Below are 11,145 nucleotides of genomic sequence, written 5' to 3' on the forward strand. Positions count from 1 at the left end.
AGGAAAGGAAAAGGAAAGGAAAGGAAAGGAAAGGAAAGGAAAGGAAAGGAAAGGAAAGGAAAGAAAGGAAAGGAAAGGAAAGGAAAGGAAAGGAAAGGAAAGGAAAGGAAAGGAAAGGAAGGAAAGGAAAGGAAAGGAAAGGAAAGGAAAGGAAAGGAAAGGAAAGGAAAGGGAAAAATGAAAAGGAAGAAAGGAAAGAAGGAAAGGAAAGGACATTGCAGAATTCTCTTCTACATCCATTTTGTTGTAAAGTGTGTTGTTGATGCACAAATCACACTGCCAATGTTTTTTTAAATTCCTTTGCACTTCATTTGAAGCTGTCCCACACCCCAAGGAATTTCATTAAGGGTGTATATTAAATACAAATAAAACGTTTGCTCTGGTTTGTTACTTCATACCAACCTCGGCCAGAAGATTTCCTACTGTCAACACCCAGCTCCTGGGGTGGGAAACACTACTGGCAGCACAGCCCCTGTGAGAACACCCAAGCTGTGCCTGTGCAGTCTGGGGGTGATGGAGTCTCCAAAGAGGAGCAGAGGCAGTGCTGCTGGATGGACTGTTTCAACTTAGGACTGGAGCCCCGGGGCAGAACCTCAGATTTACCCACCCTGGATTTTCCCAGAGTTTTTGTATTTGTGTTACAGGATGAGTTTTTTTCTTGCCCTTTGACTTGCCCTCAAAATCAACTAGGCTGTTGAACTCCCACTGAGGAGCACTTACAGAGGCTGGCATGTTTGGGTTTTGTTTGTTTGTTTGTTTGCTTTTTTCCCCAGAGAAACAACCAGAAAAATCCTACAGAAAAGAAACACTGCAACCAAAACACCCTCATCCCCAGCTCTGCCAACCCAACAGGTAGGGTGATGGGAAGAGGATACCAGGCTGTGCAGAAAGGATGAAACCTTCCAACTCAAGAGGCAATTTTATCCCCACAGCATCATCTCTCTGCTCCTTTTAAAGCAAGGCTCTCATGTCTCTCATGCCTCTGGAATCTCAAAAATTTGGAATCAGCTCTGATTATTATTTATTTTAGGTGGGAAATGCGGCAATGCTAATGCTAATTGACCTTTTTAATCAGTGATCCTGCAATACGCCCACACGGCCCTGCTGATACAATCTGTGGGTAATATTAGCATTGGCAGGCTGGCAGCTATCACCGAGGGCAGGGCAGCTGCACGCAGGGTGACGGGGATCCCTCAGCCAGCCAAACATATTCAGACAAATCCTATGTTCACTGAGCAGTCGCAGTTGTAGGTGTTGTCTGCACGGTGGGAAAAAATGTGTCCTGGAAGGTTTCAGCTGGAAAAGGTGCAGATGAAATGATACCGTGTTGATGATGAGCTGCTGATGCATCTGTCAGGGTGCTGAAAAAGATGGTAGCGATGAGGAAGGAAAGGACTGGGGAAACTGCTTTAAGGCAGGAGAAATATTTTCAGGTCTCTGCACCGAAAGGAAGGGGCGAGAAGCAAATGCAGCTGCATATTCATCCCCCTTGTTGGGGCTGCGGCATCCCCACAGCAGAAGGACTGGGTTGAGGGCGTCTCAATCACTGCATATGAGGGCCTGGGTTGGGAAAAAAGCAAATGAATACTAATGGACCCCCAGCAGCTGAAGAGAGGCAACTGCAAATTAAGAATAAAGTGCTTTTTTTTTTTTCAGAGAGTTGGTTTCAACCACACAGGTTAAACCCAAGATGTGGGAAATGATAGATCTGCATTTCTTGACACCTTCAGCTGCAGACAGTGCCTTCCTCAGTAGTGTGCTTCCCCCAAACACAAGTCTTTGTGAATAATGGGGGGGGGATATGAGGAGGAACTGTATAATTTTCCTTTGCTGAAGGTGGCTTTGGCACGGTGAGTGGGGCGCTTACTTCGTGAGCCAGACAAGAACAATCCTTTGAAGCACGATCTCTCCTTTTCAGGGAGAGAAACCCTCCAGAAAAAATCACATCTTGCCCTTCCCCTTGCTGTGCTAGCCAGCCCTGATCTGACTCAGGGGACGGCTTTGTCTTTCCCCAGTTGTGTCAGGGTATTTGTCGTCACCGCGCAGAAGCGCTTTCAGTAATTGCCTGATGCTTTAATCCTCACCCTGCAGAAGTCAGTGTCCTTCCAAGCTGAACTCTCTTCCTCTCACTGAGTGCCAAGCAAGTCTGGGAACAGCCTTAGGGGGAGCAGAAAAGCCACTGGATTCCACACACATCCCTCCACACTGGCAGAAACGTGCTTGTAAGAGGAATCACCTGCCAGGGGTGTTCAGCAGGTCTCAGGGGGATCAGAAGGGGGTCTCTTTGCCAAGGACAACCCAAGACTTTTCTAAAAGACTGGCCTCCAGCTACTCCTCAAAAGAAGGAGAGCCCATAGGTTGGGCCTAGATAGAGACAAGGCCTACAGCCCTCCTTCAGTGAAGACCTCCCATGCTGAAAATGGAGAAGAGAAGTAGTCCTTTGAGAAATTAAATCCATGTGGGCAGGGGGCTTGAATTTGAGTGGTACCTCTCAGGGTTTAGAAAAACACGTCCATGTCCTTTACAGCATCACCACTGAGGCCAGCTTCTAAGAGCCACCTTGGTGGAGAAGGATGCTGTGTGCTGGAAGGGGGTTTGCTTGTCAGCAAATCCTTGGAGAAATTCAAAACAATCTATATGCTCTGTGTACAACGTGATGTTTTCTCCCCAGCTCCTGGCAATAATAATCTGAGAGAAGTGAAGGGAAGTGCCAATTTTTGGTTTGTTTTTTTTTTTAAATCCATTCTTAGGGTCATACAGTGCAAAGCTCATTTGCTTGCCAGCCTGCATCGTAGGGTTTCCCTTCAATCTGGAGGCTCCTCATAGCCACCTTACAATAATTTTATGCTTATGAAATTGTTCCAACCTCTGCAGCATGGCTCTCCTCCGAACAATGCATTCTCTGTGAGCCCCTGAATGGGAAACATCAGCCCATAGTGATAGAGCTCTGGTTAGTGCCCAGCCCTAGACATGGGATAAAAGTGCTTTTCAATGTGTACTTGGGAAAAAAATGTCTTTTAATGCTCACACAGTACTCCTTTTAAAATGCTAACGCCACTTAGAGCTATTGATAGGAAGGAGTAGGACTAATCTTAGCAAGAGTTTCCCATGACCTTTCGGTATCTGCAATACCACAACTCTTCTTAAAATTATCTTCTGCAGGGAAGACAATGTAAAATGTACCAAAGGATTTGTAGCAAACAAACAACTGCTTGTTAAGAAGCCAAAATATTGCAAAGAAGGGACTTTCGGTTGTCTTTGTGAAGATGGTACCAAGGCAAGAAAAATTCACAGCGCTCAAGTGGGGCTGTTGAGGAGTAAAACAAAAGTGAGTCAAAGGTTTCAGTGGTGGCTTCATGCAACGTGAAAAATACCTGTGGAACTCCCTGCCCTGTGATTTCACCACAAGCTAGCTGTTAAAACTGAAGGAAGAGGGAGGGGAGGCTGTGACCTCTTTCACTTTCTTAGCAGCAATTAAAAAAAAAAAAAACCAACCCAAAAAAAAAAGAAACCTCAGGAAAAAAAACGTTTCAAAACCTCTTTTGTCAGGAAGCAAGCCCGTGAAAAGTTGGGAGAATCAGCAGATTAGAGATGGTAAAATGAATCTTTCTGTGAATTCACATCAAGCAGCAGCACTGGGATACCAGATCTAGAGGAAGAAGGGGTTGAATTTGAAAAAAATAAGAAAAAAAAAGAAAAAAAACCGAAAAATAAGGGGAAAAAAAGGAAATTACTTCTCCCCAAGGTCTTTGCATACAGTAAACTCTGCTTGCAGAAAAGCTATTCAACATCTCTGCCAAACAAAGCTTTACATGTCAGAGCTGGCCAGGCTGACCACGATCCCAGAGAAATATGACAGCTGGAAGAAAATAGAAATCCTGGCAGAGCAAATACATCAAAATGATACAAAACGGTAACAGGGAATGAAAAAAAACCCCAAACTGAACAACCCCTCCCCCCCACCCCCGAAACTAACTTTGGGGTGCCAGGAAACAATCAGAGGCCCAAACTGAAAAAGAAGAAATGTAAATTGGCCTTGTGGTGGGGGGAGGGAAAAAAAAAAGTCAGTCCTGAAATCCCGTGTCATCCCATGACACGGTTTGGGGCAGTAATACCAAAATCGGTCAGGCTATAAAACAGTCATCTGTTTCCAAGTGGGAAGAGCAGGATTTCAGAAGCAGACCTTTTCCATACGTACACGGTGGGAGAAGCACTTCATTCTTTTTATAGCACAGAATAAAAATAAAACCACCAAAAAAAAAAAAGAAGAAAAAGAACAACCCACAACCATTAAAAAAAAAAAAAAACAAACCCCAAACTACCAAAAAAAACCCCAAAAAGAGACTATTTTTGCCTGCAACTGGGCTGTGATGGTCAGATGCACGCTGGTCTCAGTCTGGCTCCACTGGGACCCCTGATAGGGACTCTGTACCACTCTGTGTGTCCCGATGTGACCTCTGGGTTTTTCTCTTGACAACTGACCCTCCAGATCTTAACCCCAAACCCAGGTTAGGTCTGTCACAGGAGGTTTTCAGCACAGAAGCTCACCCCAGCGCAGGTGTGGTTAATCCTGGGGGGGAATTTGGGCGTGCCCCCTGGAGAACTGCCCGCAATCCCAATGTATTTTACATGTATTTCTGTATTTTTAAACAAAAGCAAGCTGCGTTCCATGCAAGTATAGATCCCTTGACTTCAACCAGGCCTTGGCAACACCACCACTAGCTCTTTACCAGCTGTCCTTTTAAGACTTTTTTTATATATATATGGCTGTGAGGAGACAGGACCTGCGGTTTCTACTCAAGTAAAACATCTTTTTCTGCTGTCAGTGAGTAGTTTTTTCCTAGTAAAAACAATCATTACTTTTACTAGCTACAGCTGTTGTCCTGGACTCGGCTCAGCAGCACCCCTTCTCATTAGATGTGGCCGGTAAACCCTTTAATCTGTAAAACACCAGCCCAAAACGCAGACCTTTTTTCTTCTTTCCTTCTTAATCAGGTGCAGCTCTGCTTGCCCAGCCCTCAACTCCAGGGATGAGCAGGGACCTGAGCTTGGCCCCTTACTCTCAGAAACAGCTCAGGGGTGCTCAGCACAGCAGCATTACCCTGGCAGTGGAATAGACTGGGGAAGGGAGGGCCTCTTTGTCTAATGATGTGACTTATTCATAATTACTCAAGCTGCTAATTTTACTCTCATGTAAATGATGCTGCAAGGCAAAGCATGAAGGCAGCGAGGCACGTATGGGATAATGGATGGCAAGAGGAAAGAATGAAGCGAGGACGTCATGAGAACAGCTCTGGGTGCCAAGCAGATTCCTGCAAGCAGAAAAGCGTGGGGAATTCCCTAGAAATTCGGGCCCTACAAATTCCTCTTTAGATTAACAAATGAAAAAAAAAAATAAAATAAATTGGAAGGATGAAATGTTCCCTCTCATCAGGAAAAAAAATATCAGTTCTAGTGCCACGATCCTCCCCAAATCAGCCCCGTCACTGCCTCTTCCAGGACTGGGGCCTTCAGTTCAGCCATCCCCGGAGGCACAGCCTTTGGAGATGACTGTGTCCAGCCTTCTGAGGACATCCTGTCTTCATTTACTCCACTGGCAAAACTTCAAATGGGGCTTTAGGAGCAAGCTCATACCCTTCCACAGCATCTCCACCTGACAGCTGAGCAGCCCTCCCCAGGGAACACGCAGTGTTAAGCACACAGGCACCGAGTGCTCACTTGCTTTTGGATGCAAAGTAAACACAAGCAGATGTACACAGCAATTACCAGGAGGCTCTCCTAGGCACTTGTATTTCAGTGCTGATATTTACCCACATAACCAGCACTTGTTTTCCATCTTAAGCCTCATTACTCTCTGATAAAAGGCATTTACACTCGTAGCACATACCTTAGAGATCTGGCTGGCTGCGCTGTCTGTTTTGCAAGCCATGAAGATGTCACGAGAGGACAGGATTGGATTTCCACAGAACACTAATGCTGTTACTTGTCTCACATAACGTGGAGAAACACAGCCTTTAAAAGACCTACCAGAAGTTCAGCAAAACCAATGAGTCAATAGACTTCAGCACTAATTTGTTCAGCTGTAAACCTTCTTCACTTACGAGCCACAGATGTGGGTTGAGGTTTTCAGATGTCTCTGTTAATTTGCAGTGTAATGGGTCTGAACCCTACGGCCAGCATTTTCAACTCTCATAACTTCCTGGGCCTCTGACTTTTTCCTACAGAAAGCTTGGCCTTGTGTAACATGAACATCTATGGACAGAACAACTCCTTTTCCTGGCTACCTCGCACAGACTCCCAACAAAGTACCCATGGACTTCATTGTAGAGTGCTTCTAGGGAAAAAAATAAAGAAGTTATAAATTCAGCTAGCAAAGTTAGGATATTCTCAAGCTGTAAAGTGTTCTACTGATAGATGTTTAGACAGCTGAATAGGGAGAAGGCAGCCAGAGGCCAGTGAAGTACTAACTAAGATGGAGATGTTCACAGGAGGCTTCAGGAGGACTCAAGTTCACCTCTCCCAAGTCCACACACCATCCCACCACCCAGTCATAAAGAACAAGCACTTGAGCTTGGGCCAGTTAAGTAAGTAGAAGGGTCACAGACTTTGTTTTGGTTATTTTTCTCTTCCAGAGAGGAGGAAGCAAAGATGCAGGACCTGTTTCATTTACTGGAGAAAAAAAAAAAGAGGGTGATTCTAGCTACTTCTTTCCAGGAGAAAGAGCAGTATGTGGTAGCCAAAGCACTGTGGCAACTAAGCACCATCTCTGTAATTAAGCATAACCTTAAGACAATCTTTTCTTGCTTTATCTTCGTTTATCTTTGTTCCTCTGTTGGGGTTTTAGCCTTGTGTACCCTTTCACCTCTCTGTGTTGTTTAGTGGTACGACTGTGAGTGCAAGCTGAGACACAACAAGGTATTCTCCTCCCCTGAGGCTGGTGACTTATCAAACTGGGATACAGGGATGTGATCAACCTATGTGACCTCCCAAAGCCCTTAACTTCGATAAGCATTGAGATTTGCTTTGGGTCAGATGCTACGTGCGTCATAAGCTGCTGCTGATCAGTAGTCAGAGGGAAAAAGGTGTCTCCAGTGACCAAAAAACTCAAGAAAGGTCTGTGACATGCAGCAAGATATTTATGGTCCCTAAGAAACATGCAGTGCTTCCCACCCAATATCTGCATGTTACTCAGCAGCAGGAACTTCATCATTGCACATCTGTGCCTTGGGCCAGGTACCTCACTGAAGTGGCTGCGTCCAAGTCAAAGAATGGTCTACATTGTGTGGCACCAGCTGATGCTGCTCAGAAGTGTTCTTCAGTGTTTCAGTGCTGTTTTCACATGTGTGAGCTCCCCCACTGCCACCTCTCTCAATCTGAGCCACCTACCACACACAAGGCCTTTCAGCCCAACCAAGCCACAATGGGCAACTTTGTGCATAACCCCCTAATCCAGCATGTGGTCAAAACCCCTCGTGCTTCACATTTCCAAACACAACTTTGTGAAGCAGCAATGCTCTCAGAAAGTCACCTGATGGGTCTGTTCCTTATTTCCTGCCCAGAGACACCCTTTAGTCTTCAACAACTACCCAAGAGCAAGAAAACTGAGGGGCTGAGCACACTGAGATGTCAGTAGTCCACAGCTGAATTGCTCCACATTCTGCAGAGCTTCATAAGCAGTAAGCCACCTCCTGTCAGCTATATTCATCCCTTTTTCAACAGCTGTGTTGAGGCTGCATGAATCAGTGAGTTGTAAGAGAATGAAGTTATTCCTTTAAGAGAATGAAGTTATTCCTTAAGTCTTGGCTGGTTAAAAAGTGATTTTTTCCATGTTCATTGTTCAGCATTCCCTGGAAGTCAAATTATAGCTAAATAATAGTCCGGGGCACTTTAGAAATGAATAAAATGTAATGAAATCCCCAAAACCCTGCCATGTTTGTTCAACAAAGGCGGTACAAAACTGCTGAATAGCTGCTCTGCACGGGGCTGGAGTTCTCCCCTCCTGGGGAGGATGTTAGCACGAGCCTTCAGTTCCACATGGCAACAACACATTATCGCTCCGTGTGCTGAAAATCATCAGCGCTGTCATATCCCTTCGCAGAGCTGGAAGGATGCCCAAGGAACCTTCACAATCATGTAGCAGGCATCCAACTGCAGAAAAGACATCTCTGTTTCCATTGTATGTTGTCCTCTTTATAAACTAAAAGCAGTGGGATTACACACAAGCTGAGCCTGGCATGCCCAAAGCAGACTGGTACCTTTCGTGATGGGTTAATAAATGAAATCGGAGCTGCCTCACTGTGTTCCAGTCTTACCACCCTCTTAGGCATGTGGTAAAACCTTAGCTCCAGGGCTTTTGTGCTTACAGGAAAATACTTAATTGTCTCCAACAAAAAAAAAAAAAAAAACAAACAAGATCTTGTGGACAGTGAAAAAGCAATGATCAAAAAAGCTCAAAACACAAACAAATCTCACTGATTATGTGAATTCAAACAAAACACTGTGATTTCACAGAATCACACAGAATCACAGACCGTTAGGAGTTGGAAGGGAGCTCAAAAGATGATCCAGTCCCACCCCCTGCCAGAGCAGGGTCACCCAGACTAAATCACACAGGAACACATCCAGGCAGGGTTTGGATGTCTCCAGAGAAGGAGGCTCGACAGCCTCTCTGGGCAGCCTGTCCCAGGGCTCTGCCACCCCCACAGGGAAAAGGTTTTTCTCATGTGTCCTGCTTTTGTTCAGGATGGAGTGAACTCCATTTGTAGCAGCGGCTGGAATGCTGTGTTTGGGAGTTACAAGGGGAGCAGTGCTGATAACACCCTGATGTTGTTAGTTGCTGTCAGACAGTCAAGGACTTTCTCAGCTCTTCATGAGAAAGGAGGGGCGAAGCCAGGACAGGTGCCCCAGCTGCCCAAAGAGAGGATTCCAGCCAGTTACGTCCTGCCCAGGGTATCGGGGGCTGACGGGAGGAAGGCCGAGGGCGGCTCCGGGACGCGCGGTTCTAGGGGGACGGTCGGGTCCCGGGACGGCTCTGGGTGGCACGGCCTGAGCTGGGGGTTGGGTCAGACACTGCATTGGGGATCAACAGCTGCAGAGATTTTTGCTCTAAAGTCCTGTCAGCATTGTTATATTGGATCTTTCTGTTATCTTAGTAAACTGTCCCTATCCCAACCCACGGGCCTCTTATTCCTTGGTTTTGGGGTTATTTGCCCCTTCCTTTTCCCTTACCTTACCTCTCATCCCCCCCTTCCCTTTTCCCTGCTCTTTTCCTTTGGGGAGCAGGCAGCTGCATGGATCTCGGCTCTCAGCCGGGCTGAAACCACGACATCATGGAACCTCCTATGCTTGCAGCTATTGCCCCTTGTCCTGTCCTCAGTCATCCCTGAGCAGAGCCTGGCTCTGTCCTCCTGACTCTCACCCTTTACATCTTTATAAACATTAATGAGGTCACCCCTCAGTCTCCTCTTCTCCATGCTAAAGGGGCCCAGCTCCCTCAGCCTCTCCTCATAAGGAAGGGGTTCCACTTGCTTCATCATCTTGGTGGCCTTGAAAATCTCTTTAAAATCTCTGTCAAGAGATTTGTTGTGCTGTGAAGAAGGGATGGGGAAGTCAATAGCTCTTAATTAACATAATAAGTGAGAGAGTCAGGGTTAAAGCTAATGCTGAATTCAAATGCTCTATAAAACCGAGGTGAGGAGGGACTGGAAACAAGCTCCTTTTTGAGCTCAAGACCTCTGAGCACTACATCTACCGTATTTCTACATGATATAATCACACAAAACCAGAAAGGAACTATTAGGAAGTAAAATTTTCAGCTTATTCAGGAAGAAAAAGGAGAAAACAGCCCCAAGTTACACCAGGGGAGGTTTAGATTGGTTGTTAGGACATACTTCTTCACAGAGCAGGTTATTAGTCATTGTAATGGGCTGCCCAGGGAAGTGGTGGAGTCACCATCCCTGGAGGTATTTAACAGACAGTTAGATGTGGTGCTGAGGGACAGGGCTAAGTGGTGATCGGCAGGTTAGGGTGATGATCTGAAAGGTCCCTTCCAGCCAAGACAATTCCATGAACAGTTTTATGATCCTGTGATTTGCTGATTCAAACAGTTACTTTCCCAGAAAGCAGCTGGCCAACCAGTTGTGGTCAGCAGAACTTATTTTCTGGGATTCTTCTTTTTTTTTAAGTCCAAGTTCTGGTAACTACGAAAATGAGAAACTCACAGCACTGGTACCCAGGAATGGTTCTGCAAATACAAATATTTTTGGGGGAAAAAAAAATTGTATAGACATACACATTAAAAAGAATTGTATAAAAATACACATAAAATATAAAAATACAATTTTTTTTGTAAAAAAAAAAGTGTATTTTGGGAAAAAGTTTGTGATTCTGTGAAAAATATTAGCTCCTGGTGCTGGTGTTATCTGTGGACTGGCCAACAGAGATGCTATTCAGACAACAGAATGATTTCAAGGCAGATCGTGAGAAGGGACATTTTTGTAACTGTCAGGTTACAGCATTTAGCTCAGGAACATTCAGCTCCAGGCAAAAAGCAAAATGCACCCACCTGGGAACATCCATCTCTAGGGACTGGTTTGAGGGAAAAGAAAAAAAAAAAAGGAGGGGAAAATTGTGATTAGGGATGTGGGTTTCTTCAGAATGGCAGAACTAAAGCCCTGTATCAGTAAGTTTCAATCAGCAAAAATAGCTGCTATTAATATAAGGTTTGGTGGGGGTTTTCTTAAAAAAAAAGTGTTTTCTGAACACTCAATCACTGATCACCCTGATTCTCCCCCAAAGTCACATCCCTCAGGCTTACAGCAAACGGTCCAGACATAGAAACAGGGCTCAGAAAATACTAACACTGGATTGCACTGTGGGTTTTCTTTGAACAGCAGCAGCTGGTGGCAGCCAAGCAGACTGTCCAGCTAACATTTCAAGGAAATGAGAAACATCTCAGCCTATGTTGAAAGCTCCTTCTGACACGGCGAGGCATGAGCGTTGTCTGTCGAATTAATTCTGAAGAAGAAATCCCCCACTTCAGGATGTGCTCTGCAGCTTTCTCAGAAGACGAAACCCAGCGAGTTTCTCCGTAGTGAGAAATTAGTGTCTGTCTGTCAGAAGTGTAAATCTGCTGGGAAAACAGGA

Source organism: Gallinula chloropus (assembly GCF_964237585.1).
Source record: "Gallinula chloropus genome assembly, chromosome: Z".
In the NCBI taxonomy this organism is placed as follows: domain Eukaryota; kingdom Metazoa; phylum Chordata; class Aves; order Gruiformes; family Rallidae; genus Gallinula; species Gallinula chloropus.